The 13,162-nt window shown below is 51.1% G+C and overlaps 1 protein-coding gene across 28 annotated transcripts in view; it reads right to left on the bottom strand.

Annotated features, from left to right (window-relative positions):
* The window catches only part of DLG1 (discs large MAGUK scaffold protein 1), a 2,685,689-nt gene that overhangs the window by 614,766 nt on the left and 2,057,761 nt on the right, over nt 1-13,162 (bottom strand). The gene's annotated exons all lie outside the window — the stretch shown is intronic.

Raw genomic sequence — 13,162 nt, 5'->3', positions numbered from 1 at the left:
GCGTGGGCGACCAGTGACAGAGCGTTAATAAGGGCGCCTCTAATCGAAGGATGTTCAGCTGTGCTGATGGGAGCTTTTAAACTTTTGTCTGTATTGATGTTTAGACTAACTGGTGGCTGGTTAGGAGGTGAGTGAGGCAGGCTTTTTTGGTTGGGTGGGCTGCGAGGAGGGAGCCGGGAGCACAGTCTTAGGTTTCGGTCCTTCACTGGGCATGGGCTCCAGTGTGTGGGTGGTGAGGGAAATCGGTGGATCCATTCTAAAGGGCTAAGCGGGCTGTTAGGCACGTGTTGCCTGTTTCACTACGGTGAGTAACTTTAATTACTTATACGTCCCCCATCCCCTTTCCTCCATCCTTGTCAGTGATTACACCAGACAAGAACAGAGTGGAGCTGTGCTAACCTGCCTCATATTTAGGACAAAAAAAAAAGGTTCTTCAGAACCGCTTCACCAAACTCTGTATCGTGCCTAGAGATGGTGTCCAGTGAGTAGTGCTTACAGAAGGCTGACGGAGTGGCCCAAGTAGCCGCCTTGCTGAGGACATCCCAACAAGCTTGTCTCTGAAACGCGATGGCCTTGGGCCTGGCTCTGACCGCATGGGCAGGAATCCCCTCAGGAACAGGCATGCCCTTGGCCGTGTATGCCTGCGAAATGGCCTGAACCATCAAATGGGCGATGGAAGCCTGTAGAGGAGCACCCAAAAGTCAGGAACAATGCCTCACACTTCCTGAAGGATGTTGCCCGAGAGAGAGAGAAAACATGAGGACCGAAGGGCGTGGCCAGCAGCGTCACTGATGTGGCAGCTCTGCTGATGGCCTCCACGTGTAGCCCAGTGCTTTGGAGAAAGAAGATGTTTTCCGCAACTTCCCGAAGCCAGTGAAGTCACATGCAGGGATCAGAAGCTGTGGTGCATTAATTGAGCCAACATGTGGTGCCGACAGGCTCCTACGAAGCTAGAAAACCGAGTGTGGACCCGCGACCCCGGCACCAGCAAGCCAATATGGTGGACGGCAGCAGTGAAGAGGAAGGTGGGAGACGCAGCTCAACTGAGTGCGGAGGGGTGGAGAAACCCCCACGGTTTGCCTAGTTTAGGCACCGGACAAGTGCAGCGGCCTGACTCTGTGGATCAGCCTGAAGAGAGGAGCAGCGGGTGTCTGGTGGGGAGAGGACACATGAGCAGCTCCGAAATGTGTCAGTAGGTGCCCGGCTCCTCCCCCGCACTGGTCCGCTGTCGGGAACCCAGCACACTAGCAAGGAAGCAGATTGTCCGGAACGACAGCGGCACATCGATTGAGAGGTCCAGCCTCCCCAACATGCAGTGGATCTCTGGAGGCCCAGAGCAGACTGGTCGTGGGCTGCTGCAGCGAGGTGACCACGCGGGGTCCTCCTGCGCCACATGAGTGAACGGGGCGGTCAACACCTACATGGTCCCCGTGAGCCCCAGCGGGAGAGCGATAATCTGCAGGCCGGATAACCCGACAACCGCACAATTCCGAGGCTGCGAACTCGCTGCATTTCCCTCCAGCATTAAGAGTCCTGCTGTATTTCCATATCGACGGCAGTGAGCCATGGCGTGAGCTCCTCTGCGCCACCCCATACTACGCTTGAGCAAGAAAGCCCAGCGGCTGCAGAGGTGAGAGTGCCCTTCCACGAGGGAGACCCAGCTGGATGTTGTGGGGGGAAGGGTTCCTGGATGCCCCGTAATGTGCTCCACAGAGCCATGAAGTACAGGACAATTGAGAAAACAGCAGGTCATCGCTGAAGAACTACTGGCCCCCAACACGTAGTCAAATTGCCAGCAGATCGACGCTCCCCATGCGATTCAGCACACCAAGTGGAATGCGGCCCTCGACCCCCCCCGCCACCCCGTGCTTATACAAGCACTGTGTTTCCAGGCTCTGTCACAGGGTCTGGACTGCTTCACATTGGTCTTGGGCCCTAGGGGAGAGTGTCCCTCCCCCGTCGCAGCACCAGTTAACCTGAACATTCTAGGTGGCCCCTCCTAAAACAGCCCCTAAACCAACAAAACTGCTGATTCCCTTCACTTTCTGGTGGCCCGACTCATGGGGGCTGAAAGATCGTAGTGTGCACAATTGCATGTTGGTGGATCCTACCCCCCCTCACTAGCCTCGAAACAAGAGGATACCGGCGCAGCCCTGCAGGCCCCCTGGAGACTTGAACCCAGAAGGGCATTCATCCAGACAGAAGCGAACAGAACAAGCGTCCTCAGGGCTGAAGAAGTAGCTTCCAGCCCCTGCTGCGATAACTGGGATCCCCACTACAAAACGGACACCCATAGTCATGCCCAAACACCTTAATACCCCAAAGAGTGGGGACATCTCGACCATGTTACTCACCGGGGATAGGGGGGAAAAAACTTGTCAGCGAAATCATCCCCACAAGTCACTCCGGAGGGAGTTGGTCAACTGGCTACCAGAGAGGACATCCAAGCTAAATTTCGCACCTGTATGTCGGAACTCACCTCCACACTGACTAACGAGTGACGGAGGCAGCGCAAAGGCTGGGTGAAGTAGAAGACTTGACTCGGGCACCCCAAGCGTCACTGCTCGAAGTTCAACGTAAGATCCAGGCCCTAACGGCTAGAAATGAAATCCTGGAGTACAAGCAGGATGACTTGGAGAACAGGGCCCGAAGAAATAATTTGCGCATCAGGGGGGTGCCCTCTACGGTTTCAGACCACAGCCTGGCAGAATATTTAGGCTATTTCAGTCCCTCCTTCCAAATCTTGAAAAATCTCAACTTCTACTGGATCGCACCCATAGACTACGCCCCCGGAGGGGACTGGAGACGGAACCCCCCCCCGGATGTGATCACCTAAGTACTCTTCTTTAAGACGAAGGAGGCAATAATGGAGATAGGCCGCTCCCAAGGATCCCCGCTGCAGATTTACCAGGATCTAGCTACAGTGACAATGCAGAAACGCAAGGCCCTTAGGCCGCCGATGCTGTTTCTACGGGACCAAAAGATACAATATCGCTGGCTGTTCCCAATGACGGTCCAATTCTCCTTCAAGGGGGTCTCCCATACGATCGCACACCTTGAAGACGCGGAAATTATCCTGAATCCTTCTTTGCTGGAAAAGAGAGATGGCTCCACGCTTGATTCCCCCGGGGGCACGGTAACCCTCCCCCCAAAAGCGAGACAGGCGGCTTGGTCAAGAGTCCAAAAAAGTTGCAACATGAGATGGTGGGCTCCTGCAATTCAATGCTTCGGTCCATGAGTCAGCGACCTTTGCGGAAACAGGGAACAAAATGAGTGTAAGAGTGGGCTTCACACGGTCAATGCCCAACTCCAAGGTGGATGTCACCTGAAGGCCCTTGGAGAGCCGAGTGTTCGGGACAGGAGTGTAGTTCGGAGTCCACGGTTTGGACTCAGTTCAAGGTTTCTGGTTGTTATGTTCAAGGAAAAGTCAGTTGGAGCACGTTCACAAAAACTTCTATGCGATAAATGGCAACTACTGACCATTTGACTGCCCCCCTAGTCCCTGCAACAAAACCAGTGGTCAACCTACAATCTCCTTTCCAGTACATGAACTTTGTCACGTTGAATGTTAAGGGCCTCAAATCGCTGGTGAAGAGAAAATCCATATTGAAGCGACTGAAAGATCTGGATGGAGCGGTGATATTCCTGCAGGAGACTCACCTACTTCCGGTAGACTACTCCAGTCTTCAAACAGGAATTTCCCAAAGCAGTTCCTGGTCTCCAACAGCTCCAAAAAAGGATGTATAACAATTTCGGTGTCCAAGGGCATCCCATTTGAGGAACTGGACTCCATTGTAGACCCGGGAGGACGCTTCACAGAAGTAAAGGGAAGGCTCCTGGGCCAGCTGTACTCACTGGTCTCGATCTATGGTCCGAATTAAGGGCAGGAGCGCTTTCTGTCTGATCTAGAATCTGTCCTCCCATTCCTGGAAGGCGAGGTCGTCATCGGAGGTGACTTTAATGGGGTCCCTGACCGAGACAAGGATAAAAAAATCACACGCCTTCCTCCAATGACTACTAAATTGCTCTGGGGATTCTCGACATGCTTAGAGCCCTGGGAGTGGGGGATGCTTGGAGGGTACTTCATCCAGGGGAAAGAGACTATACTTTTTTCTCACATGTCCACCGCACATCCTCACGCATCGATTCTGCTCCTGGTTTCGCCTCAACTCCTGTCCTTCACGAATAAGGTAGACATTGCCCCGAAAGTGCTCACAGATCATGCTCCAGTGGTGTTACAGATTAGAGCCTGGATCGCCTCTTCGGCCTCCCGACCACAATGGCGCCTCTATGATCCAATCTTGGATGATGTGGCATTAAGAGACGAGGTAGCGAAAGCAATTAAGAACTACTTACAAGACAACCCCACAGAATTAACCTCCCCGGCTACTACGTGGAACGCCATGAAGGCGGTTATCAGAGGGGTCTTGATATCACACACGGCAGCACACCACTGAAGGAAGAAACAGATGAGAACCCAATTGGAACAAGAGATGCAGGCCATGGAGGAGGTACACAAAAAGGGAGGGTCCCTGAGGGCCCACGCGGCCTTAAACTAGAGGCCATGTTTTGCGGAGGAGACGGCGCAGACCCTATTATCAGTAAAGAACAAGTTACTCTTACCTGGTAACGTCCGACGATGTATTCCTTATCTATGTCAGTAATCAGCACACTTGTGGTGATTACTGTCATAGATATGGAATACGTCGGAGTACCCAATCCCCTCGAAACATACATACTATGCCAAAAGTAACAGAGCGAATCTCTATTTCATTGGCCTCCAAGACCGCAAGGGAGTCATCCACTACGTACAGCAGAAGAAATTCCAGTTAGCACAAGAATACTTACAGGAGAATAGTACCAGTGGAGACTAGGGGTGTACGGAATAGTAAATTTACTATCCGGTCGAATAGTTGGCAAAAGTATTCGGCCGGAACCGAATAGTGAGCCGTATAGTAGTTTATTACTAGAAACAAGCCAAAACTGTTGGCTTTGCCAATGCTTGATTTAACAGGACTTCAATGAAGGACATCCATAGTGCATATACATAGATCATAGCTGTAACTAAGCTTAGGGGAGTTTTATTATTGCTTGCTTTCATTGCCTAATGAGAAATTTGGTAGAGAACTAGGGCTGTGTGCGAGTTTTCAGTCGAAAGCGGCATGCTTTATTATATACAACAAAAATTGCCAAATAAATCAACAGGCGCTTTTGTGCAACACATGGTCAGGTGCGGAGGGAACAACCAATTGCAGATTTCGAAAGGGGAACTGGGAGACATTTGGAGGGAGTGCTGAATATTTTAAAATGGAGAAAGACAAACGAAAGTTAAGAACTATTAACGTTTTCCCACAGAAAGGGCAAATTGGCATGTTTGTGCAGTGAGAAGCATATGCAGCATGACAGCCTGATAGCATTTTTGTCAGGCTGGTACACATAGATGCGGGTACTGAGGTGACACTCCTTTCCACAGAAAATGCACACAGGTCGCAGTGTGGGGAAATTGATTATATAAGAACTTATTTGCAATGTAAAGTAGTTCTAGCAAATGCATCTGGGTTTTCCCTTTGATGTAGTTTTGGTCTTTAACAAACACTTGCCTCAGGGAGGGGAGTTATTTTATCATGTCGCGGAAGAGGGCACAATATACAGTGAGGAGGCCGCTTTGAAATGCGAAGCAGGGATCAATGCAGCGCTTTTCACCAACACATTAAATATTCAGATCCACCCTGCAGAAGTACTTTGCAACTCCAATGCAAGCACAAAAAAAGACATTGGCATTAAGGTCATGCTTATTTTCGCAGCAGTTCTCCAGCCCACAGCCGAAGGGCAGTGTGTGAAAGGGGGCTGCACAGGAGACCCTCACATACAGGACTGATAACTGCCAGCGCTCCAATCACACAAAGTGTGGCTCTTCTGATGACATCCTCTTGCCCTCCAATCCCACCCCCCTCGGTCTGCAACTTCTGGGAAGGGACCTTCTGGCAGTATAGCGCTGCTGGGGGCTGGAGGAGCAGGGGTACAGAAGAAGGTGGGCAAGAGCGGGCCTAGGCGAAAGTGCTGAGACAAGGGGCCTGTGAACGTGGGGGGTGTGATTAAATGGAGTGTGCCATTTTTGAGTTGTGTAGTTAGTTGTGCTGTGATGCACTGGTGCTGCGTGGATCTAAAGAAAACAACATACCTGCCACCCAGACGTCTCCTTGAGGCCCCCAGGTGCTACCTGAAGGTGTGCTGTGGAACGCATAGCAGTGTAAGATGAGTAGACAAAATGGCAATGAGCACAAGCATCAGCAATGAGAGCACTGCTGGATGGCAACGTGTCAATAATACTGCTTTTTGCACCTAATCTCCCTTATGTGCAATGCCTTTCTTATCTGGGTTCGGGTCGAAAGCCACATACGGACCAATATCTACTGATATTGATCTGCTGAATAATAGCGCTTGTTCACTTTCCGTTTTGTGGCAGTATTGCGTAACCATCTGTGCCTGACACAATAGAAAGGAAGGGCGTGCTCCCCAGTTGTGCGTGTGGCAACATTAGCACTAAGGTACACTTGCATAATGCTTTTGCAGCGAAGGAGGCTTAGACTGTGCCACCATATGTTTGTTTTGCACCGGCTGCGGAATGATCGGCGAGACCGCAAACTGAACGAGACACGACACGTTGATTTGCAATACAATAACCACAGTATGATTCGACATGTACTTCTGATCACTCCCTGTACGTGCTTTGTGTCTTCATTCTACCCTAAAAACAGTCCAATTTCCAGCATGCAGGCACATGAATGCTGCACACAAGAGTCACTTTGCAGCCCATCTGCAACAAGTATGGGTGTGAACGCTGCACACCAGTCACGTTGCAGCCCATCTGCATCAAGTACGGGTGCGAACACTGCACACCAGAGTCACGTTGCAGCCCATCTGCAACAAGTGCCTGTGTAACTTCGGCTTCGAGTAAGGATTCCATTAGGTATTTGGCCGAAACCGAATACCTAATTTTTAGCCGGAATTCGGCTGAATTCTTACTCTAAGCTGAATTTCAGTACACCCCTAGTGGAGACAGATCAATTGAGGCACAGACACAATACATCACAGAGGCTTCCCTACCCCAACTGGCACAGGAAGACAAAGCAGCATTGGAAGCCATGATTCAACAGGAAGAAGTGGAGGCCGTCATCAAATGACTGAACACCCATGCCCCGGGACTGGATTGTCTATCGTCTCAATTTTATAAGCTCTTTAGACCCCAGCTCTTGGCTCCCCGAACTCCCCTGTTTAATACGCTTTGAGAGATGGATGGTGTTACCCCCTCAATGCAAAACTACTCAACAATCTTAGCGCTAAAACCTGGGAAGGATCCAAAGGATTGTGCCTCATATAGGCCAATCACTCTCATGAATATCGATGCTAACATCTACGCTAAGGAGATAGCGAATCGCCTAGTCCCTCTCCTTCCGCAACTGATTAATCCTGACCAAACGGGCCTTATAGTAGGTAGGAAAATGGGAGATAACACCAGGAGGGCATTACATTTGATAGAACTGGCCTTGCGGAATGACAGGAAAAATGGCTCTTCTTGCCCTGTAACTTTCTTTGTGATAACTGGACGCTACAAAAACATTTGACAGGGTGGATTGGTCCTTTATGCATCTCACGCTGGAGGCATTTGCTTTTGGCCCCCAGTTCAGGAGAGCGATAGCTGCCAACTACTGCGCCTCCAAGCACCTCCCCTCCAGGTGGATCGGGAGCGCTCACCCTCGGTCCATCTCCCGTGTGGGATTTGTCTGGGATGCCCACTCTCACCCCTCTATTCGCTCTCATTATGGAGCCAATGGCATAACACAAGGGGAAATGAGTCAATACAGGGCCCGATGGTGCAAGACTCGCCTCATAAAAATCTCATTATATGCCGATGATGTGCTCTTATCTATCACCGACATCATCCACTTCTTACAGGCGGCGTTAGAGGAACTACGAGCGTTTGGTCAAGTAGCGGGGTTTGACATTAATGTTGAGAAATCAGTGGCCCAGTGGCTGGGTCTCACTACACAAGAGTTAAGGGCCATTCAGGCCATCTGTCCCATTCACTGGGACACAATTTCCATAGCCTATCTAGGGGTCCACTTAATGGCTGCTCCGAAGGAACTTTATGGGGCTAACCTTTGCTCCCCTGGTTAAGACACTAGAACAGGATCTGGAAAGGTGGGCGGGTCAGGAAATTTCGCTAATGGGTCAAATCACTGCTGTCAAGATTAAACTCCTCCCCCGCTTGTTATATTGCTTTTCATCCCTCCCGGTAGAGGTCCCAAAACCTTTATTAGAAAAGCTACAACGTAAACTGCTGGGCATTATTTGTCGGGGGAAAAAAATCCAGGATCCCGAAGAGGGTGATGATGGGGGGCTCTGGACTGGGTGGTTTAGGGGTTCCCGACATAATGAGATATGCTGAAGCAGCCCAACTAACTAATTTGCCCAAGTGGTCGGCTGTGCCTCTGACACCAAGGTGGATGGAGATAGAGTAAGCGCAAAGCCCCTTGACCTTGCGCTTCTTACCCTTTATTCGCACCTAGCATGTAAGCAGTGGTCTAGCCTCCTCTCTTCTGAAGGTGTGGGATGGGGTTCTGCGGAGGAAAATGATTGCTAGGGGAATGTGTACACACACACTTGTTTTTGGTAACCCCAAATTTGCTCTGGGTATTCCACCAGGAGCGTTCAGGAGCTGGAAAGAAGGAGTGCTTATCACGCTGAGTCTGTTTTTCGCGGAGGGCCAGTCGTGCACTTTGGAGGAGTGTAAAAAAGAATTTCAACTCACGGGAGAGGGACAGGTTCTCATATGCCCAGATCCGTTACTGGATTACGCACCCCGAAACAAAAGAAAAGGCCACAGAACCCCTGAGCCCACTTGAACTTAATATAGGGGACGAATCACACAAGTGAGGGATCTCAAAGCTATACAGACTGTTGCGAGAGAACCTCCTGTCGCTGCGTCGCCCGGAATATATGTACCGCTGGGAGACAGACTTAGGCTCGCAGCTAGATGATGTAGCCTGACTGGATATATGGGCTAGAGTCTGTGCCTCGTTATAAATGTGTGACAAATAAGGAGTGTGTTGAAATTGCTATTCGGGTGGCATTACCCGCTAGCACAGATCCACCATTTCCAGGCCCTGTTCTCCCCTGCCTACTGGCGAAAATGTGGGGCCCAGGGCTCGTACTTTCATATGTGGTGGGAATGCCCTCTGATGCAGGTCTTCTGGGAGAATATAGTGCAACTGATCCACGATATTTAAGGTAGTTGCCTACCGCTGTGCCCAAAGACTATATTGCTGGGTGCTCCATGTGAGGGGATATATCCAAAGGCGGGTGCCCGAGTAAAAATAATGACTCACCTGTTACTGGCAGCACGCATCACTATTGCCCTGTGCTGGAAAAAGGTAGAGGGCCCGGACATAGGGTGCTGGTGGGTTAATGTTTGGGACATATTAGTGGCCAAGAGAGTATCAGCTGCAAAGGAGGGAAAGTTGCTTCAATTTCAGGAAGTTTGGACACCCCTACTCTAATTCGATCAAAAATTCCCGGCCCTCATCTTTAAGCCATGTCTGGTGAGACTATATTTGGACAGGAATGGGGGTGATGGAATAGCAGGTAATGTGGACAGTTGGACACCTGAGGGGCTTGAAGGGGGGGGCTGACTGGCCAAGCTTGAATGTTGTGTATCGCTATAGCAACTTATTTATTTACATGTGATGTTGATGCTCCAACGATGAAAATAATAAAAAATAAGATTAAAAAAAAAAAAACTTGAGATCCAAGGAATGCAGGGCCCTCGTTGCCTCGGATTGCGGGTTCAGGAAGAACATAGGTAGGCAAATCTCTTGATTCAAATGAAATTGAGAGACCACCTGGGGCAAGAGGTTTGGGGGTGTGCGCACGAGTACAGCGCCTACAGCTCACTAACGCTGCGTGCAAAGGTGAGAGGCACCAGTAAAACTGTCTTTAATATCACCAAGCTGATGTCCACCGAGGCCATCAGCTCGAAAGGCTTGCGCTGCAAAACTGCAAGAACCACGGTGAGGTCACAAACTGGGTGCGGCCTTTGCACTAGGCGGAAAAGCCTAGAAAACACCTTAGGTGGGCCTTAACCACAGGGTTGGCTGCCAAAAACACATGCGCATGGGAATTCTTGTAAGCCTCAACAGCTGCCAAATAAGTGCAGCAAGTATCCACCTGAACTCCAGAACGAGCTAGGTGTGCTGAAAAAGCCAGTACCTCATCCAGAGGACAGGTGACAGGGTCCAGACCTTTGTCACAAGCCCAATTGCAGAACCTAAACTATTTACTCTTACACTGGGGTCGAGTCAGGGGCCTCATGGCCTGCTGAATGAGGTCCCAGTTGTCATCTGAAAATTGAGCATGTTGAAGACATAGGTGGTCAGGAATCAGGCCGCCGAGCCAGCTTGGCCAGTCCAGATGTTCCACCCCCCGCCCTGGTGCGCCAGGAATATCATACTGGAGATGAGAAGGTGAACGGGAACCTGGGAGCAAAACCGCAACAGATCTGAAAACCAGGGTCTCTAAGGCCAATGGGCGGCAATCAGGATAAGGCTGTAACCCACTGAAACCCGAAACTTGCAGAGGGTCAGTTAGAGCAGAGGGGTGGGCGGGAAGGTAAAACACCTGCGGCCGTGCCAACAGATTTGAAAAGCATCTCCCAGAGACCTCCGACCCCATTCTACCCATGAAGCAAACTGGGGCACTTGGAATTCAGAGGGGATGCAAACAAATCCAGGTACGCGAACACCTAACGCTGGAACAGGGGCAACAAGGAGTCGGTGTGCAACTCCCACTCATAGGTTTTGAACCCCAAGCGGCTCAGCTGGTCCGCTTCTGCATTGCTGTGCCTCGGGAGGTGGACTGCTGAAATCCAAATCCCCTCAGTCAGGGCCCATTCCCACATAGGTACTGCCGCCGGGCAGAGGAGGGGGGGAAATGGGTGCCGCCCGGCTTGTTCAGGTAAATCATCATGGTAGAATGTTCGCCCTGACCAGAACCGACTTGCCCCTGATGAGGTGCAAAAACGCCCTGAGGGCCAGGTCCACTGCCCTGAGCTTGAGCAGATTCATATGCAGGATGGCTTCCGCCCTTGACCATGCTCCATGAATCGCATAACCTTCCAGAGTAGCCCCCCAGCCCGAAAGGGAGGAGTCTATCATTACCACCAAGGTAGTCTCAAGCCAGGTGAAAGGTGCTCCCACTGAAACATTGCCATCCATCAGCTACCAGCTAAGATCGGGCAGTAGGAGCGGTGGTATTGTGATTCTGTCCGACAGAACCCGTCTCCTGATCCCAATTGGCCACCAGGCCAAGAATGTGCTGGAACCACCATGCTGAGGTGGTCGTGTTCACCAGAAAGTGCCCCACTGCCTTGCGGAGGGACCGAAGCCTCAAGCGCAGGGAACACCCGCTGAATGACAGTGTTCCAACACACCCCTAGGAAGACCAGTTCCTGAGACGGGCATATCTGACTTCCTCTGGCAGATGAAGGACATCCACCAAGCTTTGGCAGGAGAGCACTACCCCTTCAGTTGACCATGCCCTCACCAGCCAGCCCTCCAGGCGGAGAAGGCGCACTACTGTGTTGATCAACTTTGTGAAGACACAAGGGGCCGAGTTGAGAACGAAGGGCAGCAACCTGTACTGAAAGTGGTACGACAACCGTGAACCACAGAAACTTCCGATGCAGCTGGTAGAGTAATCATCTTGAAGCGTTCCAGCTGTAAAGACAGATTTAGAAATGACAGGTCGAGAACAACACTGGATTGTGCATGGGTATCGCAAAAATCGCGGACTAGTAACCAAAGCCCCTGTCCACAGGAGGAACCGGTTCTAGCGCCTGCTTCTTCAAGAGCGAAAAGGGCTTCCCGTAAAGGAGCAGGGGACCCAATCTGACAAAGGGACGAGAGGATGGTAGAGGCAAAGCAAGACTGAAGTCCATGGAGACTACGGATGGTATCCACAGGCTTTTGAAAAGATGCTTCCTGGTGTTCTGGAACATAGCCAAAAGGGCCCCCCACAGGCGAGCTGTGTCCCCCGACCTTGATGTCACTGCTTCCTGGCATTTGGGGGGGAGCAGAAAAGGGGAAGCAGAAAAACCTGCGTGATGTCCTCTGCCACTTCCTCCTTTTGTCGCTGGGCGACCTGTCAGGCCTCCGTGTATCTCTGTCCCGGAACCACTTGAAGCCAGAGAAAGCACTGGGCTTGAACTTGGTCTTGCCCTGGGACCGAGGGAAGAACATCTGACCTGGTTTTGTCAGGATGGCCAAGGACTTGGAGGTTTTCTTCTTTGTCAACACGTCATCGGTTGACAAATGAAAAAGGTACACGCCCTCGAAGAGCAGATTCAGGATCTGTTCCTGCATGTCAGATGAAAACCTAGTGGTGTGCATCCACGCCGTCCTTCTCCTCTCGACCCTAAGGCACAGCCCTCTGCTGGCTGTTTCAATGTGGGAGACTGAAGATTCCGTAAGGTCCCGATCAATGGCCCGGGCATCTGCTAGACCGGCCTTGAAGGAGACTTGCTTATCCGAAGGGAGGTCAGGCAGAAATTCCCCAAGCTCCCGTCACAACTTTTGGTTAGCCCCATCTAAGAGGGCGTCTGCATTGGCTTGCCGCCGATGCAGTCCCGAGATGGAGAAGCAGCGCTTTCCCAAAGACTCAAGGCTTTGTCCTCACTGGAGAGACAACTGGAGGTGGCTCCTGTGGAGGAAGACAACAAAGACAATGGTTAAGAATACAAGGAGGCCGCAGCCACCACTGAAGAATGAAGCTGAGGGTTGGAGGCAAGGAGGATCAGCTCTCTGTCAGCCTAAACCTGCTGTCCAACTCCATCAGTGGTTGGTCTCTGCTACTGTCCCTGTTATTGCTGGGATGAGGCGATTTCTTCCCGATTGGTGTTCCGAGAGGAGGGTCTTGTGGCCTTCAGCTGGAGTTAGGGCTCATCCAAGATGGCCACCGGAAGTGATGTCACCATTCCAAGATGGCTAAAGGAAGTGCTCCTCCTCTGAGCACCACTCTTTTCCTTTCTTTTCACAGCCTTAACCTTTATATGCCTTTCATGTCACACCTTTAGGCTCCTTAACTCTCTGAGCACCGCCCTTCTTAC

Source organism: Ambystoma mexicanum, chromosome 10 (genome assembly GCF_040938575.1).
Source record: "Ambystoma mexicanum isolate Mex_15411 chromosome 10, UKY_AmexF1_1, whole genome shotgun sequence".
Lineage (NCBI taxonomy): Eukaryota > Metazoa > Chordata > Amphibia > Caudata > Ambystomatidae > Ambystoma > Ambystoma mexicanum.
Note: the sequence above shows the minus strand (reverse complement) of the source record. Positions and strands in the feature narration are given on the sequence as shown.